Source organism: Gymnogyps californianus, chromosome 2, assembly GCF_018139145.2.
Source record: "Gymnogyps californianus isolate 813 chromosome 2, ASM1813914v2, whole genome shotgun sequence".
NCBI classification, from domain to species: Eukaryota; Metazoa; Chordata; class Aves; order Accipitriformes; family Cathartidae; genus Gymnogyps; species Gymnogyps californianus.
The window spans coordinates 92,411,930-92,433,294 of NC_059472.1; the positions used below are offsets into that span (position 1 = coordinate 92,411,930).

At 40.8% G+C, this 21,365-nt stretch overlaps 1 long non-coding RNA gene across 3 annotated transcripts in view; it reads left to right on the forward strand.

Moving 5' to 3' along the window:
- Positions 1–20,679, forward strand: part of LOC127013168 (uncharacterized) — a 62,203-nt gene extending 41,524 nt beyond the window's left edge. For 2 of the 3 annotated variants that reach the window (XR_007766052.1, XR_007766054.1), the window contains exon 4: positions 20,153–20,679. This is a non-coding gene — a long non-coding RNA (uncharacterized LOC127013168). Of the gene's footprint in view, positions 1–15,986; positions 16,436–20,152 lie in introns of those variants that run through there. The other variant, XR_007766053.1, reaches the window with a different exon arrangement.
- The last annotated feature ends 686 nt before the right edge of the window (positions 20,680–21,365 follow it).

Here is a 21,365-nt window from a genome sequence, read left to right on the forward strand (position 1 = left end):
TTTTCTCAAATTTTATACAACACCTTAGTGGCTGGAGCTCATCCAAGATCTGGCAGATCCAATTCCAGTTTCCCACTTTGCTCGAAGTGTTCTTACCATTGTCTCCCATCTCCAAGGGAACTGTGGGAACGTTCTCCACTGCACCTGCAAAAACTATTCCACTAGTCAGGCAATATTTCAAGGGAGCCATAGAGGGCATGTAGTGAAGTTTGTCTTTGTAGCTCGTGGTTAGGGAGCTCAGCCAAGGAGGAGGAATCCAGGATTTTGATCCCTGTTTCTAGGACTGTTCATGTATTTTATTGCTTGTTGTAAAGCTCAGAGGAGCAAAGGCCAGATCTTAGGGCTCCCCTTCTCAGGTAAGTAAATTACTTCCAAGTCCCACCTTTGATACCCAAATCCTTTATTAGATCTCTGATTTGGAATTTGGAATTCAAAGATTTTTCACAAGGCTGTGGATCTTCCCTGTACCTCTGCCAGGTGTACCTCCTGGAAACTAATGGATTCCATCTTTGGACAGAAAGATTACATAAATTTTTTTACCCAAATTCAACCTTCATTTTGAATTTTCCTTTGAGTTCTGTGTGAAGTCATTCTACCTCAGAGGGAGTTAACTGTTATGTTGAACTTCAGTGTAGTTATGGCAGTTCTCATGGGTCCTCCGTTATGACTCATAGTATCATGTTCTTTCTTTTGTGTCTAGTAAGTAGTTGGCAAATTCTCCCCAGCTATGACATAAAAAACCTTAAATGCTGTGCTTAAGTTGGGCAGAATTTAAGAACCACAGCTGCTTGTGACTGAGGTTACTGCCATCACAGAATACACTGGATGGGACTGTGTAAAGAAAAATACCTAATGACAATGTTGGATAGGAATTGGAATGAAAGTAGATGAATAGAAGGGATGAAAAGGAGAATGTGGAGTGAACATATCTGTATAGGAGCCTAAAAGAAACCATGCTGGGACTTCTATTCCTTTTGCGTTGTGCCAGCTTATTTGTTATTTCTGCTGAGAAAGGTTAGAGACACAATTTTCAGGAGTGATGAAAACACAGGAACTTCTCTGTGTAATGAAAGTCTTGCAGTGGTATTACAGGTAGCAGTTGCTGGAATTATCAGTCTGAAAACTGTTTGCTCTGGTGTATGTTATAGAAAAGAGAGATTGCAACTAAGAAAACGTACATTAGCCAACTGATTTTGTGATGAGTTCTAATATCATAGATTGCTAAACATGAAAAGTGATAAATGTCAAATTACATTTATCTGTAGGTTTCCCTGCTGCCCTCATTTCAGCTTGTGCAGCAAAAGGAAATATCAGTACAAGCTTCTATTGGTCGTCAGTTTCTAGTCAATGTCGTGTAGCAGAGATGCAGTTCTGAAGTCATAGATACTTTGGAGGCTCTTCATTTTGTTTCTTAAGAAAATAATTCACTGCAGTTGGAGAAAAGGGATGGAAATATTTTTCTTGTCTTATATTTTGCTCGTTTCATAAAAGCCTACGTTTTGACTTGAGGATATGGACCTTTAAATGGAGTAAACTACTGTCATTATTAAAAACACCTTCCTGGAAAGAATTCAGATGTTCAAGACTATTCTTTTTTTTTTTTTTTTTTTTTTCCCCCGGCACAGTATTCTAATTAACTCTCAACCATTTCTTGAGTAATGTTTTTAAGGTCACTAGCTTGGCTGAGTATTTGGTAATAAAAATTACACCCCACGTCTGCAATAGGACCACTAATTTAAAATAGCCATTTGATTCAAACTGACCTGTTTGCCAGCATAACTAATGAAGTTCTTTCAAGGTAATTGCTATTTACTGGTAATTCTTCTTCATTTGATGGTTTATTAGGTACCTATAGGAATTTAAATTGGGCAACTGAAAAACTGTAATTGTCTAACTAGCATAATACTTGCTATAAATATGCCTGGACACCTGTTTAAGGAAGTTTTTTTGTTTCTGTTTTTCCACTGTGAAAGAATGGGGAAGGCTGATTTGGGAAAGAGATTTTACCTATTAATAAGATATTAGGAGAGAGCCAGCAGAAGGGGGCTGACATCCTAAGGAATGCAGGGACTTGTTTTGGCTAATTCTGCACCCACCCACGTGGGCGTCAACATTCCACTCAAACATGGCAGGGCTTGGCCTCTCCTTGTGGCGGGGGGGATAGATTTGGGGGAGGAGGGAGAGGGAGAACAGTCAGGAAAGAATTGATCTGGAAAGTAATTGCAGAAAAGGCATAAAACCAGCATTCTCTTAGAATAGAAAAATGGTAGTGGAAAAAAAAGTAGCTGGTAAAATAAATATGTCACTTGCTTATTCACTAGCAAGCCAGAATAGAAAAGGAATATCTTCTTTTGTCCTCAGTGCATCATAATGCTTTATTTTGCCCACAAAATATAGCTATTTAAATTAACCTTCATGCTGAAGAGATGTGGAGTTTTGTGATGTCCTCCACAATCTGATAAATGCATTAGAAAAGGGCCAGGAAACACCTCTCTCTCAGAAATTCCTGCTTACTTCTGTTGATACTTGCCTCTTAATAAAAGAGCTTTCTGAGTGGGCATTGCAGATTACAGTCTTATTAACCTTTTCTTTCTTCCCACTTGTGACTGGTTCTTTTTGTTGAAGCTTGAGTCCCCAGCTCTGTGTCCTTAAATGATTTTTAGGATTGTTTCTGTGACATCTGTGTCTTGTTGTTAGCCTTTAACAGTAACAGCTGCTGAACAATGTTTAGATTATATGCCTCTAAAAGCAAGAGCTCTTGTATCTGCCTTCATATTTTCCTGGTATAATGTACTTCAATTATTAGTGAATTTATCATTTTCATATCTGTAGATTGGGAGCTAAGGACCAAAGCAGCGTGTGTTTCACTAGCTTACGCAGGACTTTTTCATAAAGTGGGAATCTTCGTTTCCCAAGATTAGGAGTTGATTTGTTTATACCATCTTAATTTCAAAAGGAAAAAAAAAAAATAGTTGGAAGCAGATCCTGCCATGGAAATTACACCCCTGATGGCTGAAGTTTAGCCAATTTATAGTCGACCAAAAATAAAGTACTTAGAATGGGAAATGTTGGGAAACCCTATCTTTTGGTAGCTCTACCAGTACTTTTTCTCTGCTAGAATTTAAAGTTAAGAAAGATAGCAATAGTGTTCTCTCCTCCAAAGATACAGCACGTTAGATTTGATTTGTGGCTTGTCCGTGCTTGGGCAACGGAGATCACTGAAATGTCTGTCTGCACCTGAATTCCAGTCCAGTGGTGTATCCAGTGGGTGGTGTGAATATGCTGTCATTTGCTCCTAGGTGCATCACCCACTGGAGATTTGCCAGGTGACTTCATCATCCCACTCAATCTTGCTACTGTATTTTATATTTTTGCAGCAAGGAGACAGCACAATATCCTGGCAATCTGTGTATGCATTAATGAAGTGTCTGCCCACACTTCTTAACGTAGGGTTAGTAATGATGATTGCTAACATAATGCACTATTTAAATGGCCTGTACAGTCTAATGTAGCTATATACATGCATAAACCACAAATTATTTTGTCATGGTTGCTATACTTTGTGCAAACATTTAATGAAAAGCACTGTTGCAATACATAGAATACCGACTTATTTTGTTGATTTTTCGTGACTGAAGAACTTAATTCTTCATAGCTGTGTTAATACTGTTTTGGTCCACAAGTTCGATGAGTTAATATTGATGTGTTTTGATCTATGACAGATCCATGGAAAGCCCAGACACAGAACCTTTTGTGGTCAAACTCGGGAGAGGATTGAACCTGAATTCAGATTTGCTGCTTAGGCCCATTATTAATTTAGATCTAGTACTTGAAAACCAATTCAAAAGTGGATGTTCTTACTGAAGAGTGCTGTTCTCAAAAGTACAGACGAAAATCCCCTTGAAAGAGTGGTAGTCACTGCCTCTGGGTGTGTGCATATGTGAACGAGTATGTGTGTTTGTGTACATGTTCATGCATGCATATGAACACACATTGCTTGTGTGTGATGGGTCTTGTGTCAATTCACAGCAAAAGCTGTATACTTTATATTTTCTAATTTTTCTGATGTAGAAACTTTTCTATATGCTAACAGAAAAGTCAATGTGAAGAAGTAAAAGAGATTTTCTTTGCATTCTTAAACTGTTTTTCCCCCTCTTCCCTATTCTTCTACATCAGAAAAACCCTCTTTCAGAATAAGAGGGAAACACAGATGTAAAGTTAACTGCTATGAAAGAAGCTCATGACATCCAAAACTGCTGTGGTGTTTGCTTTTTTCCCTGTCATGGCGCGAGCTCACAGATACCATTCTGAGCTCTTAAGGCTCTCTTTCTTCATTGACTTAGCTCCTCTTATGTGCAGAGTCAATGGGAAACCTTGCAAAGGCTTAAATAAATACATACATTCAAATTGAATCTGAGCTGGCTTCCAGCAGTCAGGGTTTCCATTATCTCATCTTGTTTCAGTCAAAACGCTTGTGTGAAGCAATCCAATTGTATCAGAGTAAACAACATTGCGTACAAATTTATAAATACTCTGCCTTGCCCACAACAGCTCTATGCTTGAATAAGCAGCTTCCCTGCCTTGAAAGGATGCTATGTCCTGGAGTACTAAGTAGGTGCCATTGCTCTCACGTAGGTAGTTTTATCAGCTGTGGAATATGGGGGGAAGATGCTGATGGATGTCCCTACTGTCCATTCTTGGTTGATATTATGTCTGAGTTCAGAGAAAGAAAAGTTGAAGGATATTCACTAGGGTGACAAATCTTTTCATGGCGGGCTACTGGAAGATGGTTCCCAGGAGTATATTCTTCTCATGCTAAATAGTGCAAGTGGCAGGGTTTCTCTCCCTCTTGGGAGGGAGTTCGGGAAGGAAATTTATCTTTACCCTTCCTTTTTCTCTCATAGACACTTGTTTTTTTGTCCCATTTCCTAATGGCTTCCCCTTGTATAGTCTCATGTATCAGAGGTCTGTGTAATCTTGTCTCATAACACTGAAGACTGGCACAGCTACATTCCTGCAACATTTAGTTTCTGGTCAGTGAAAAGCTGAGATGTGGAAGGCTTAGTCAACGGGAGGTTGCATGAGGAGTTTGCAGATCATGGAGACCGGTGTCAATAGCTTTCCTGATAGTAGCTCCTAAGGAAAGTCTCTGCTCTGGGATTCATCCGATGGCGTCTCAGTACATGCTGGAAGGAGAGAGGACATGCTTGGTGCTTGCTGTGTGTTTGGTGTTGGACATTCTCCTGTGAAGCACCGTCAACTTCTGCTTTCTAACTGCCCTCTGGTCCTGGGCTTCTCTACTCTTCTTGCAGAGGGAATGGAAGGTGCTATATATTGGTAAACTACTGCTTAGTTGTATTTCCCTTTCACCTAAGCACCTGGTTCCTTTTTCACAGGATTTCCATGCTTCGGTTTCTCACTATTCCTCACACTTATAGGAGGCAATTGTGTGTCCCAGAGGTTCAGCAGGTCTTTGGCTCCCACCATCTCCTTCTAATCCTGCTCACAAAATGGTGCTTTTAATGTCAGCTCCAGTTCCCCATACTCGATATCAAATTAACTCAACTTGAAAGATTTTGATGAGTTTTTTTGGCTTGTACACATAGCACCATCTCCCAAGCCTGTGACACAGGCAAGTTTCCATTGCAGCGTTTGCTCACAGCAGGAGCATGTGAAAGGAGTGCTTTTCGAGAATGACTAAACATCGAAGTGGTTGTACGTGAGCTATCCTGAGAAGCATAATGCTTATCCTGGAAGATGGCAGAAATGTTTATGTTACGTTAATCGCCAGAGGTCTCAGTTCACATTTAGGTTTCTCTCTACCACAGCTAATAGAAATAGAGATGAGAAACCTTTCTTATGCAGACTCAGATTTGTTGATCTCTCTCTGCTTAATTACAGTAAAGAGAAGTCAGGAGTATCTGTGATCGTCATTCCTGCCTGGTTACACTCTATCATCTCTTAGAGAAGTGCATTTTTGCAACTCTAGAGCAAAAAGGCTTCCCCCCCCCCCCCCCCCCCTTGGGCTTGCCTAGGAAGATACCCATCTTTAATATGAAGCTTTGAAGCATTATTATGGTAATGTCAGGTAACTGCTCTTCAACATAGATTGACAGCTAGCTATTAAATAAGGGTAGGGAAGAATGTGGCATCTGTGTAGTGAATGATGCATGTGGTTATTTTAAAATGTTTTTTTATAAGCAGAGACACAGCAATTGCAGGTTTTCTTTGCCTTTTTGATTTAACAGCGTTTCAGAGTCTTTTGCCAAACCACAAGTGAGAGCAACTTTTAGATCAAACTGCAGTCTCAAAATATTTTCCCCACCCTGATTCAAGCACAAAGGATTTAATTTCTGATCAATTGCAAAATGGGCTAGTGGCACATAGTATCTTTTGCATGTGCGCATTTAAGCCTCTGAAACAAGCAAAAATGTGTTGGTTTCTAAAGTGACTCAATTTCTGACCAGTTTTCACTAAGGTTTAAATTGGCAGGTACCTGACAGCTGTAATGGATTCATCTTCAATAACAAGCTGAGCTCTGAATTGCTACTAGTTGGCACTGGCAGAGATACCAAGATGAGCTCACAGAGCTCAGTACTTGTGCTCCTTTTCACAGTCGAAATTACATGTTCTGCCAACCCAAACAAAATTGCCAGCAGGAAAAATAACATTTTCCTCCATGCCATGGATTTTGGGACTAGCATCTTTTTCCCATGCCTGGTTAATATATTTCTTTTTTTCATGTAGCGAAGGGTATGGCAAGGAGCGGGACTGGATCATGGAAACAGTGGCCACGTGCGGATAGAACATTGAAAAAGAGATAGTGAGAGCTATCTCGTGTCTAGAGTTGGTAGGGTGGCAGGCATTTCCTATGCCTCTCTCCTTTGGTTCCAGAAGACTCCTGTGAAGTCAGCTGCTGCTCACGTATCACTTGCATAGCCTGGCTCTTCACTCTGTGTAAGTCCTCTAAGCAGAGGAATGCAAATTCTGTTTTCATTGTTATTTGGCTAAGAAAATGGTGAACTCTTGAACCTTTTTCTCTTACAATTTTAACTGAACTTGACCTAAATATAGAGGTTGAAAGCTGAATTAACTTTTTCCTCCCTGTTGTTGTGGTCGAGAAAGGGAAGGCAGAAATATCAGACTGACTGCTTGTTCTTGCAGCTTGTCCAGCCTGACAGGCTGGTGGGAATGCCCGTCGGTCTCCCACCCAGCTTGCTGGCTCCTTGGGGCAAAATATGAAGCGGGTCTAACGTGGTGTAACTTGCATTCCAGCCAGCGAGCAATTGCTTACTAAAGTACTCCTGAAAGTTGTTTGTTGAGTTTTCCTTGTTTGCAGCAACTTTAACAAAGCTTATAAAGTCACCTTTCAACTCTATAAGTCATACCATTTCAAGTTCCACTGCACAGAGCTAAGTAGGTATAAAAGCAACTTTAAGAGAGTCTCCCTTGATTTTTAGAGTGAGATTAGTTGGAGCATGGGAGTATAATTAAGTATCACTGCATATGTTCACTGCTGAGTCTGGTCCAGGAGAAGGGCTGCTGAGAAATCTCAGGCCCATTGCAGTCAAGACTTCTTTCCACATGTTTCTTTGATTTTTTGGCATTGCCCATTGATGCGGTACATTGAAACACTTACAGATCCAAAGCACAAGAAGAATGTTGAGAGGTTTTGAAAACACAAAGGATCAGGGAACTGGCTTTACTTTTTTTCTCAGGAAGAGAAGATAAATATGACCACAATTAAAAAGTCATTATGAAGAGGACAGTGATCAATCTTTAGCCGTGTTCACTGGGAAAAGGAGAGACTGACTTTGTTAGCAACAAAGTTAATTGACATTGACTGTTAGGAGAAATAGTCATCTTCTGAGAGATGCTTAAACACTGCAACAGGCTACTTGCACAAGCAGTTGGCGCTGTCCCTCATGAGAGAATTTAAGGACAAGTTAGATAAACCTTTGCTTGGAAAACTCTAGGGGTACTTGTTCCTGTCTCCTGAAACTTTTTAATTGGTCTGGCATTCCTGTGGGCTTCAGCTTTAACCCTGTAACTTCTGAAAAGGAATCCCCAACATATGCCAATAGAAAATTGCCCAAATAAATACCATTAACACAACAGGGCATTTAAAAGACCTCCCATGAATCCTCAGCCTCCAATGGTGGAAAGCATATCAATGTGTACCCACAATGCTTAGAATGCCTGTAAAGTTTATTGGAAAATAAAGCAGCGATGGTATCTAATCTGTTAACCCTAACAGAGAATCTGTTCCTCTGCCTCAGATTGCAGGCATACCATGAAGTGCTGAGATTGGCATGAGCAGCTCACATTTTTATTTGAGGGGAACATAAATCCTAAGTATCTTGTTTGTGTATAATTATTCTTGCCCTGAGGTTGCAGCATCTTGTGCACACAGCTGCATTGTGAACATTTTTCCAAGTTTATTTAGCACCGAGTGCAAGTACTTTACATGTTAGAGCTGGGAACGCTCCTGTTTCAGCTGACTCCACTCCTTTGGGGTGTTGTAGAGCGCTTAGGTGACTAAGCGAGAGGCAGTTGCACAAGCCTGGAGAGACAGGGAGCTTATTTAATCACATTAGAGAAAGAGAGAGTAGGCGCCCAGGAGCAGACAGAACTAATCTGTGAGGAGAGCGAGAGTGAGCAAGTATGTCTTACAGAAAGGATTTGGAGGTCAATGGATTGGCAAAGTCAGTACACCTTTAACAGAGGATTTCTGCGTACTTTCTTGATTCACATATGTTCATATTTAAGAACCTAGCTAAGGGTCTCCACTCCTGTAAACACATAGCAGCCAGCGGCTTATGATCTGATCTATGTTCCAACAGGAGAGTTTATTCCTTGTTTGTTTTTGCTCCTCACCCACCTCAATTTTTAAGAGATTAGCAAATACATCAGTGGCAGTGGCCTGAGATTTGATTAACCAGTATCTTGGTGGTTTCCTGTCCTCTTTAAATTGCTTTGTTCTTGTTAAATGGTGCAGAGGGCAAAGCCAGCCTGCTGTGTGTCAGAGATGCCACCTGGAAATAGAGATTCCAGCAGTAGCATAGGGATTTTTGACGCTCTCTAGCCTCAATTTTACTGACGATATGATGGACAGGTTGAGGGGCTGGGCTGTTACTTTATAGAATTAACCTGTAGTGTCTGTCCTTGGTGGAAACAGACACAGGGCAAAGATGTGATCTGTGTGATTCTGACTAAATGCCAGTAACACAGCACGTCTGAAATGCCTATGCATATATTGTAAAAGCATCTAGGTACTCACATATTATGGCCCTTGCATCTTACATTTTTCTATATTTCCTGGAGTAATATTTTTGTAGTAACTGATAAATTTATTTTATTCTTCAGACAGCCCTTTTATAATATGTTAATAATGGAAGTACATAGTATGGCAAGTCCAGATGTACCCATAGACCAGGACACTATGTAGTATTGTATGTCCACTGCAGGCAAAGATGGCCAGTATAGAATGCAGGAAGGAGAGAACAAGGAAGAAATGCCTATAATATGTATACATCCTTAGCAATGCTTCTGGTTATGGTTTGTAATCATCTTTGTTTTCAGAGTCAGACATGGGACATAACCTATAAATGAACTCCATCTTTCAGCCTCTTTTCAGTGCAGAGCTTTGAGGGAACCGTTTTTTGTGTGTGTGTATGTATATATATGTAAATATACATATGTATGTATCACTTCTTGACCTCCAATCTGCAGGCAGTCCAGGAATAGTGTAATTGATTGAGACTTGTGGGGAAAAAATTTGATCATCATGTGATTTTATGAGATAACTGATCTCTTGAATGATGTCAATATGCCATGAGGCCAGCCACATAAGCAAGATACCATGTTTTAATATGGCTTTGGAAATAGAGGGAGCGGTCGGATCCACGTTGGAAACAACATCATTAGAGCAGGTATGAAACTGAGTCTCGCAGGGAATTCAAAGAGCTGGAATTCAGAATCTGAGTTGTGGCTCATTTCAAACCAGCACCAGTTCCTTGTAAAACAGAAACAGGGATGGCTACGACAATAACAGTAGTGTAACATACAGCTCTTTGAAAGTCCCGATGCAGTTTTCTCCAGGTGACAATATTGGAAAATCTACTCCTGTTGCTTTTCTTTGGGGTGTCAGAGGGACCAAGCAGGTAAGCTGTGTAAAGCAATCGTCATAAACATTCAAACTAGATGAATCTCCATTTCAGGTTTTATTGCAGCCTTGCAATTTGGGCTAGGTTCTCTGAACTTTGCTAACCTTGGCAGATCTACAGGGAAAGCCTGCAAAATCCTTGAGTTCAAAGCAGGCAAAATATATGACACCTTTTGAAAGTTTGGCTTTGAGTGTTGAGTTTATTTGAACTTATGTTAACCAAAGCCAATAAAAAATGGTTTGCATGAGCTCCCGCAAGGTGAAATTCCAGCAAGCAGAGAGAATGAGAATAGACAACCTGTTTGCCAAACACAGTTATTTTTCTTTGTGTTAAAGGGAGAAAGTTGATAGAGTTTGAGTACTTTTATGTTTGATTTAAGGTAGGAATAAGGAAGATTATAGCTTAAGGATATTATGTAAGAAATATTATCCCTCTGAAAAGATATCCCAAGCAACCTGGACTGCATCTATTAGGTCATAGCACAAAAGACTCCTCTTTCTGGGCAGTTTATATTTCATTATGCTAATACCTGTGAATACTGAGGAAGAGAATAAATTAGTCATATTTTTTAAAAAATAAGTATATGAAGTAGAAATAAAATCTGGCCAAAATAAATTGCAGTTTGCAGTGGCAGAATCAATCTATGGACATCATGCTTAAATGAGGGGCTAAGGTTGTACTAGGCAAGAAATGAGCTTGAATAGCCAAGAGCCAGGGGTAGAAAGAGATCCTACAGATATGGAATTAAAGGTTGGATACCTGGGGGAGAGGGGGATGCTTCCTTTTTTTTTTTTTTTACTAAAAACTCTGACAAGGGAAGATAGATGAGGATGACTACTGAGGTGCAACAGAGATGGCAAAACAATTGTGGAGATAACTAAGAAGGTTGCTGGTGGCACGTTATCCCTGAGTAGGTACTTCACATAAACTATTCAGGTATGACATATTACTGAATGGAGGTCCCAGAAGGGTAAATCACAGGACTTCAGTTTCACCTGGAAATGGTGGGAGGAGTTTAAGTGAATATTTAAGGATATGACAAAGGAGATGGGGCAGGGGGCTATGTATGTATTTGTAGATCTGGAAACAGTTACTGAAGGATGGGGTGGGGAAGGAGAGGAATAGGAGGAGCGCAGGTACTGGAGCATACCTAACTTGTGAAAGAAGTAAAGGTAAACAGTGTGATGTTACTGTAAGCCTTTAATGAGATAAATAAGGAGAGATAATATGAGTTAAATAACCAACCTAATAGAGCCAAAGACATTCTGGGGAAGTATGATTGCTGAGGCAGTGTGGTATATCTGCCAATGACCTCGAGAACTGGATTTGGTAGATACAGGTCTTGCTTGTTAGAGGTCTGTCATTATGGGAGGCTTTGACTTCCTGGATTATGCAGGGGAACAAATAACTAAATACAGACATTTCTGAATGCAGTAACCAACAGAGTTCCTCGCCAGTCACTGAAACAGCAAGAGGCAATACTTTTTTAGATCTGATACTGTTAAGTTGTAGAATGAAGTAGAAAATAACCTTGGTTTGAGTGATTTCAGTTTCAATTAAAATGAAGGATAAACAAGTGCAGATCTATAGCTAAGCTTCTCAGTTGCAGATGGATGGCATTTGATACATTTAGGGAACTAGCTAAAGCCTGAGGAGCTCAAGAGGACTGGATTGTAAAGCGAGGCTGGCCCTTCTTTGAGTCAAAGGTGCAAAAAATATCTGGAACAGGCATATCTTGCAAAGTGAAAAACATGGAAGAAAAGTTATCAAATATGACTGAATAAGGAGTAGAAAAAAGAACAGGTCAGCAGAGAGCGCCACATGTGAGAGGTCAGGAAATGTATGGATAAAATGAGAACTGGCAGCAGTCAAGCTGAGTTTCACTCTGCAAAGGAAATTAAAACAAATAGCAAAAGGTCCTTCAGCCACATAAATAAAAGGGAGAAAAGAAAGTAGTTGGGCATGGCCCAATAATTTATCAGATACTTTGCTTCTGTTTCAGTTAGGATGCCAATTCTGAATATGCAGGCATAGCAGGTTTTTAGTGCCAACGAAAACCTGGAAATCAAAATGGCTTCAGCCAAAGTGGGAGGAAAAACTCAAGGAGTTCAATATTGGAGGAAGGCTGGATCATTGTCATCTCAGTATCTGGAAGGAACTGATACACATAATTGCAGGCTCAAGAACAATATTTTCGATAGGACTTAACAGGGAGGAAGACACCATTCAACTGGAGAATGCAGGTCTGTCTTTGACGAAGGGGCAAGGACAGCCCTGTTGGAGTGCATGCTATTTGTAGCAACTATTCTACTATTCTAAAGAAAGAATAGGGCATATGGTAATGGAAAAAGGAAAGAAAACACAAGAGGCTAGATCTAGCATGATCTAGGTAAATATAATCACTACCTCTGATAAAAGCACTCGTATTTCTAGTCATGGAAATGCAGTCCTTCTTGCTTAGCTTCTAGTATGGTGTAGTTTGTGAAACTGAGAGACACGCGGGGTAATGGAAGAAAAATTGTGACTAATAGATAAGCTAAAGGGCAGATCGAAGTGAAAAGAGACCTTTCAGACTGGAGGGAAGTTGTTATTGAAAGCTCTTAATTACTGATCTTGGGACCACTCTTCTGTGCTAATTTTACTAGAGACTATCACCCAGAAGGTGGAATTGTGCTAGTGAAACTGTCTGCAACAGAGTTGAGAGGTAATGTCAAAAGGACTAAATACCTAGAGAACACATCAAAGCATAAAATGAGAGACACAGAGAGAAACAGATGGGAGATCGGTTATAGCAAAAGTAAATGCAAGGCTCTTGCTAAAAGAATTTCTGCTGTAAGTGGGGGGGTTCACCAGTCAGGAGTAGCTGAAGAGGAGGAAAACACTGATGTGATAGATACGCTATAACTGAATGTCACCAGCACTGTATGTATGTCAGTGAAACATCCATCCAGGTCCTGGAGCGTAGCAAGCAGGCTATTTTCAGTATGCGCACGTATAAATGCTATTGTGCTCAGTTATACAGTCTGACTTCTAGGGTGGGATACCAACTGAGGGATTTCTTGGATGACAGGCATTTCTGATTTATGTTCAAATATGAATACAGCCATTTGCATGCATTAGTCACCCTGTTCCTTCTCCTTTGATGCTGAGCCTGGGATTTAGAAGAGCACAGAGCTGTCCAATGTTTCTTAATCCAAAATTTGGTATTGACTGTCATTGGCAGGTTGTATTTTTAAGAAGCCTGCTTTGAAATGTCAAATCTTATCCTAATTGAAATCCTCTTACCTGCTACGGGATTTGTCAAACCAATTCACTCAGGATGTCTTGGCATGAGAAGATGTACCACTGTTGCCTATGGAGAGGAGTCCCTTGGACTCCAGCTAGAGGCAAATAAGGATTGATCAGCTTTAACGTTGTATCCTCTACCTTTTGTCTCCATCCCAGCTACCCATTCCTCTTCTCTGCTGTCTTCTCTTCTTCATAGGACAAGTCTTTTTTTTCCTTTCCAGTAGTAGTTGTCAAGATAATATGCAAGATTGAAGAAATCTAGAGTTTCTTTTCAGTGTTTCATCACATTTTGAGATACTGGAATAGAAACTGTCTCTGCCTCTGTCTCTGGTGGGCAGCATAGTCCCTCCCCTTGGGCTAAGACAGTGCTTTATACCTGGAGGTTTACAACATCAGTTGTAAAAACAGATTCCGCCACGTACTGGGAGTTAGCTTCCATTTGCATCCCTTTTTCCCTTGGATGGGGATGATATGCAGCATAGTAAATCTGGTCAAGGCTCTGCAAAGGTCTACCTTACTGCTGGTTTTGATTTTTCCTTTAGATAAGCAGTTGATTATGTCCACCATAAACATTCTGTGTTTGAGCAAGAGTGGTTTCTTCAATAGGAAGATTAAAGTGATCAAGCCTGGCTTGTGATTCTATATACCTTAATGCCTTATAGGCCTGTCATGGGAGGGGAGAACTCAAAGTTAATTTTTTATCCTCTTGTGCTTTGAGAGAGGAGGGACAATTTCTGCTTTGGCTGAGATGGCACCTGGAAATGTTTGTCACTTTCTCTATGTTTAGTAGCAGGCCTGTTTGTTCCCCGTCTGATCTGCTGCCATTGCATGCAGAGTAGGTATAGTTGAGAGGAATGCAAAGGATTTCAGTTGTTTGAGAAGAGGTGGGTGGGGGCCTTCAGAGTCCGTGAATTCATTAAAATTCCACATTGTGTTGCAGGGTAAGTGCGTGGGCCTTAATATGCAGGGCTCCAACAGGTAAATACTCGAATCTTGGATACAAGACGTAGCAAGTTTTTACCTGCCCTTCATCCAAAAAGCTCACCAAGTACTCTACACCCACCCAAAAGGCAGTGTTCACCGCTACCTGAATATAATGCAAACTGATAGACGCAAGCACAGGTTAGGGGCAGCAATTCACCTTTAGAGAGATATCTGCCACAAGTGTGTGCATGTGTTTACACTTAAGAAAACTCGTTCTCTGTTTTGAAGAAATCAGACACTCTTTATGTTTCTGTTCTCTTTGAACACGCGTTGCTTTGCTGACAGCATCCATTTGCACTGTGGATTGTATAAACAACTCTCAGTACCTCGAGCCGCCTTCCCAAACCCTGAAAGTCACAAAGCATCCACTGGGCAATTAGTCTCATGGATCAGAAGCGCAGAGAATAGGGGCCAAAGACTGCCTGCAGGCGCCCTGCCTTTGTGCACTCTAGTTGAACCCTGTGAGGTAATTTGGCCCTTTTTGGGCACAGTCTGCTCCATACGCCGCGATCCTCTCATACCAAAGCGGGTAACTTTGTTCAGAGCAATTTCACCGTAGACCTGACTCCGCAGTCACCAAGCCCACGGCAGTGCTCCTTGCGACAGGCGGGGGACCGAGGGACCCATGGTGCTCTCAATCCAGTCTCATCATCCAGATGCAGTACAGTAACTTGGGACTGAATTTGCTCTTCTCGCCTGCAAATATGTGAATGTGCAAAGGTGGCTTATGAACCCATGGTGGCACAAAAAAGGGACTAGGTACCCTCAGGAGCTGTACCTGCGGTGGCTCTCACCTGCACTTCTGCAGCTGCGGTTGTCTGCAACTTGTGGGGTATCTGGAGGCTTGTCCTTCAGTCAGCGTTCCTCTTCTCTAGTTACTTGCTCCTTTCACTGGACAACTCAACTGGGGGATGTGAAACCACACAGCTTTAGATCTCTCTCATTTATTTCTCTTTTTAAAAATAAAATAAAAGGTTAAAAGAGAGCTGTGGTCACAGAAAAAAATAATTTCTCTACTGTAACAAGGGAACGAAAACATCTGCACGAAGAGAAAACACTGAAAGTAGAGAACTGTGTTATTCTTAGGAGAGAATGTTGGGATTAAGGTTTAAAAAAATCTTTTTCTTTTTAAAGCATCCAGTTTCTACAGGTTTCAGTTACTTCAGGGATCAGACTTTAAAAGACATTTTCTTGATCTAATTTTTTTTGCAGGACCTGAGTATTTTGAAAGACTTCCTGCACATACATGCTAGTTATTTGATCTGATCATTGTTTTAATAAAACTATTATTTAACTAACCACGAGTTAATTTCTTTGGCCCTCTGGGAGCCAGCCACAAATAGTAGCAAGTTATTGTTTAACCTGGCTAAAGTTGAGCTCCTTGTCTTCCCTGCTAACTCCCACCATTGACAAAACCACTTAAAATTGGATTTTTTTCCTTAATGGAGTTAGACTATTATTAAAAAAAAAAAAAATTGTGAGATCCTTAGAAGATGTCTTCGTGTAACCATTTTCTAATTCCTTTTAATCTGCTTTTTTGTGTCCAAGGATGTGAACAGATGGATAATCAAGATCCTTTTGGGAAACAGCCTTGCACTTGAATGCAAGCAAATGCAAATGGATGCACCTGGGAACAAGAAGTGCTGGGCCATGCCTTTGAAAGGGGTCTGGTGGTGTGAGAAGGGGTGACAGGTATTCTGGAGGACAGTGATTCTGCAGAGGATTTCAGATCAGCGGGGAACTAGCTTCAGAGGCCTTCCTAGGCTGGTATCATGGCCAAAAGGATTAAGGCAGCCTTTGAATGTAAAAAACAGGCAGGAGCAGTAAACGGGAGCCTAAGGTTTATTTTTTACCTGCGTGAAGAGCACTTTACTGGTGAAGACCACGTGGAATGTGATGTCTTCTCCTGCAACTCACAATCCAAAAGAAAGTTGAAAAACAGGACAGGGGCAGAGAAGACCAAGAAAAGACCTGTTGGGATGGGGAAGTGGGAAATACTTGGGAAAGATTTTTTTTTTATATTCCTCTGTGGTTGAGGTCATCTGATGACCAAACATTTTCAGGACAGTGCTGAACTCTTCATCTCCAGAGACGGCCAAATCAAGACCATGAGACCAGCTGTCTTCCCAGAGATGTGCTGTAGTTGAACACAGCACTTAAGCTTAGCTCAGTGGCAACAGAGCAAAACTTCTCAATCTTTTCTACATAATGCCATTTGTAATAAATATTTTTGGCTCAAAAATATATCAGATCTATAGATGGAGCTAGTAAAATTATTTGTTAGCTGTGTCAGGCTGCGTCTTTTGCAAAAGCAGCCTGGAAGTACTTTCAAATAACTGCATGGTAAGGCATTTACTGGCCTTGTAGCTGTCCCAGTCAGACACTGGAGAAAAGGCTTTTCTGTTGCCATTGGTCAAAGCTAGGCAGACCTTCCTGATTCTGTGTAGTAGGTGAAGCTGATCAAGGAAACGCAAAAAATGGCAATGCTGTACAACTTGTCCCAATACCACTGGGCTTTAAATAAACCATAAACACTCCCTGGAATGGTTTATGAGTAGGCAAATAAAACAAAAACAATTTAAAGGTGATAAAACTCTGTTGACATGAATACCATTCAGGTAAACCACCTTGGACATATTTCAAACATAAGCCAGCACCTATTTAACTTTATCCCAGATGAATGAAACGGTTCACATGTGAGGCTTTGCAAATACAAAAGGTCTTATTTGCCTGCAGACTCTGCTGCCTGACAGCTGTCCTTGACAGCAACTTTTTTGAATCGGTTCAGGAAGCTTTGCCTCCACAGAGGTGGTTGTTAAGCCTCAGTTGTGAGGCTTTCGGAGCATCGCTGCCTCCGCACCCTATTGTCTGGAGTCAGTACAGATTATCCTCTGCCACTGGACCCACTCTCATCGGCATCCCTCAAAGCTGTAATTGGATCGAGAGGCAGAAGTAAGAGGTTTTTGCCAGGCAGATAGTCTATGTGAGAAGAAAGGATCCGACCCCATTGTAACTCTGTCTGAGAGTTACTCAAAGTTAACTCTTCTGCTTTGGAAGACCCAAAGCCTTTCCAGGTTTAGTATCATTTTTAAGTATTGCTTCATTGTTACAGAAGAAGTACAGAGGAACAAAGTAGGGATGAAGATGTCCTTTCTGGGCCCTTCAGCTCTAAGGAAAAGTCTCGTCATGGTGCCAATGTCTGTAAGTTTTCTCTCTTAATAGGGTAGAGCTACCATTGTAGTTTCCCACTCTGAAGGAGCAATGGTATTTTGCTTTGCAGCAGTTTTCAGTGCAGTGCTCTAATCTTCAAGTGAGGCTGCTTCTCTGGTGAGTGCGTAGCTCTAATTCACACCAAGAAACTCCCTACATGCTGGGAAGCATCAATGTGTTTTAGCACTGTTTCTCTTGCAGTTAGCATCACAGATGGGGGTAGAAGTCAGCTCGAAATTAGACCCCAGTTTCTGTTGTTTCCCTGCATGAAAATCTAAAGTAGCTTCAATGCTGCTGGTGAATCAGTCTACATCTCATATCCAGGTAACAGATTTGTCTCAGGATGCTTTCCTCTGAAAAATATGCTTGTACTAAAAGGACAAGATAATGAATACATAGATAGTAGCCCATACTCATTGCTCTCTGCGCCCATTGCTCTGATCTTACTGTTATGAAACTCAGATAAACAACCAAGAATTCACCATCCCTTTAGTTACCATGAAAAATTAAAAATAACAGCATGCTCTCCTTGATATACAGAAATTCTCAGACTAATTATTCCTCAGGGAGAAGAATGACTGATGGGTGAAGTTTAAGAGTAAAAAGGCAAGAACATTTTTAGACAACGAAGAAATTAATTTGTGTAGTTCACAGAGAGCTGGGTGGTTTTCCTCTTTTTGGTCCTGCTCACCTCTGCTCATCAGTTTATTATTTGTCGTGTTCTGAAGGGATACAAAACCAGCCCCTGGAGGTGATACACCTTTCAAAAGAAAGTTAGAAATTGAAGCGAATGCAAAATTTGCAACTGTATCTACCATAAAGAATAACCTGTACTGATGCACTCAAACAGGTTTGGCTATGGGGGACATTTGGAGGCCTTTAGGAATAGATACAGAGAACTACATCCAGGAAATTACCCCACATTGGGGTACTGAAATAGCCCATATGATTTCTGGGTGTCCCCTGAAGGTCTATTCCTCTCTAACTAATAGCAAAGTAGTCCACTGATCTTTTCAGTACCGGAAAATCTCGACTTAAGGTAGTGACATGACCCTTTTTCTTGTAATCTTTGCATCTCCTGGCCTCGTGGTAAAGCATTTTGTCCTTGCATACTTTATTTCCTTGTCTATACAATGGGGATATTTACAGCACTTCCCCAAACAGCTTGGACTAATGTCCTAGAATAGTGCCAGTATCCCAGTTGTGCGGGGGTTAGAGTCCTGCTCACAGGCTGTGACTGCTGCTAACCAAAACAGGGTCGGGGCAGGAGCTCTGGGCTGCTGATCACCCATGCTGCTCTCCTCCTCACCTCTTCCTGGGCTTCGTTTGGGCTCACACCATCCAGCTAGGACCCTCTGGGACAAGTCCCTGGCTAAAGTCCTAACTTCATTGCCTCTGCTTCTCTCTCTCTCTCTCTCTGAATTCATCTTGGCCTTGATTCACAGTTCAGCTTTGGTGCAGGCCTGCTGAAGTCACTGATTTAGATAAATGCAGTAAAGAACAAGACTTTTAACAGGTTTGCTAGTCATGTTGGTCAATGCTTATCAGGAACAAATATTTTTCAGCATTTTTTATCCGTGAATGGCTAGCCACAAGTAATTCTGATAGTACTATATGCTGAATTTCTCTTGCTGTCTATCCAGAAGTTCCTTGCAAGACCTGGTGTACCCTGTGCACAATACTAAACTGAACGGGGAGAGTGGAAATGAGTTGGCTACAAAACTCTGCCTAACATCAGCTTGCAGTGAAATTAGTGCAGCCAGAGCTGTATAGCTTGTCCTCTAAATCCCGGGGCTTTGTTCATCTGCCCTGGTTGGCTAGTAAAGTGTTGGAGGATTTGTGCTAAAACGCTCTTTTTCTCTCATTTCCCCCTTTGATTTGTTGCCTTCTGAAAGTAGGTAGGTACAGTAGGACAGTAGGCAAAATATTTTTAGCAAGACACATTTAGACATGTTTAAACATAATACAACATCTGTTCTTTTGTGGCCAAATATATAAAAATATGTTACATATATGTAGTACATATTAAAGGTATTTAAAATATATATGCAATATAACAGTAATTATAAATTGTGTATAAACAGAGAGAGACACACTTATTTATCTACCTGCCTGTATATGAGCATCTGTGCAAATATACAGGTGAAGAAAAAAACACTTATTAATATCAGCATGCATGTGAAGAGAAGATGTGAAGAGAAGATATGAAGGGAGTCATGCCAAAATGTGTTACGTATTTGTTCATTTTTATTTTGTGCTGTTGGGAAAATAGTAGCTACAATGCACATATTAGATAGTCTGTATATCATATGATCCAAATCGGCTTGTGTAATATTGCGCCTGGGTTCATAGGTAGGTTTCTTGCTCAATTCTACTGCTATAAAGAGACATGGCTGGGTAATTCAGCGTAATTCCTATCTGGATTTCAAATACCAAAGTATATGAGTGCTCATATAGTTTGTGTGTGTATGAGTGTCCTAAAGTTTTGGTCTTACTTATTACAGGGGAAGAAGGTGGGACCTGCAGATATGAAAAGGGTGTGGGTCAGAAGGCAGGAAGACAGTGAGCTGGCTGTCTCTTTTCTACCTTAAACCAGGCTGCTGTGAACACAAGAGGCTATATATGCAGATCAAGGTTACCAAGGGACATAGACACCTCTGGCTTAAGTTATTTTCCTTATTAAACTGGCAATGGAAGAAGTAAGCAGTGTAAAATTCTCTAGATCAACTCAAAAGCACTGAAAGATCATCCATGCCCTGGAAAATTAAATTGGCTTTATGGTCAGACAATGCCCAGCAGTATAATCCAGAGACACAAGAGGATTTGGATTGTAAAGTACTCAAATTAAAGGAGTGCTTGTATTCTGGGAGTTTGATTCTTCCTACCACAAATGGTGTTTGGTTCTGGGATTTTTGTTTGGACCTGCCTGTGCCTCTTACAAAACCAAAACAAGCAAGCTGTCATTTTTACAAAAGCCCAGATGTATTTTCATTTTTTGCAAAGACAGACAAACATCAGTACTAAGATATTAAAAAACATAGCTACTAAAATGTGTCGCAATTGTTTCTGTTCCTTTCCCCCTCCTTTCTACATTTGCCTGCTTTTTTGTGCCGTTCAACTTGTTTGCTTGTAAAATCTTCCTTGGGGCCACATTCGTGCAGACAGACTAAAACATTTTTGACTCTGAAGGAATCCCCTGAGGTAAAATTTAACTCAGATAATATCTTGGTTACTACCTAACCTGTTTGGGTTATTTTTGAACACTATAAAGCGGTAGCACCAACAAAGAAAAACTCTGCATGGTACATACCAGTAGCAGCTCACTTCAAGTAACTTAGGAACTCGGCTTTTGCACAAAACACCTACATTTTGTGGCTCTCTGTGGATGTCAGAAATGAGAAACTGAAACGTTTGAGGTGATCCCCCCAACCCCCCATCCAACATTTTAGCTCCTTTGCGTGGAAGCAAAAATACATTTAGATTTACCTAATCACGGACATAAACAGGTAAAGGATGCCAAGTATACATAACAGCACAGAAGTAGTACAGAGGCTGCAAGATGAATGAACTGGACAAGCAGTGCTGAGTAATCACTTTATAACCAGTTGTGATTAGGCACAGGGCCCAAACCAAAAGCCAGGCTCTGAACACACTTGAGTTTTCTGATTCAGATCAAAACCTCATGGCTCTTTGTTTCTTTAAAGCGTTGAAACAAGT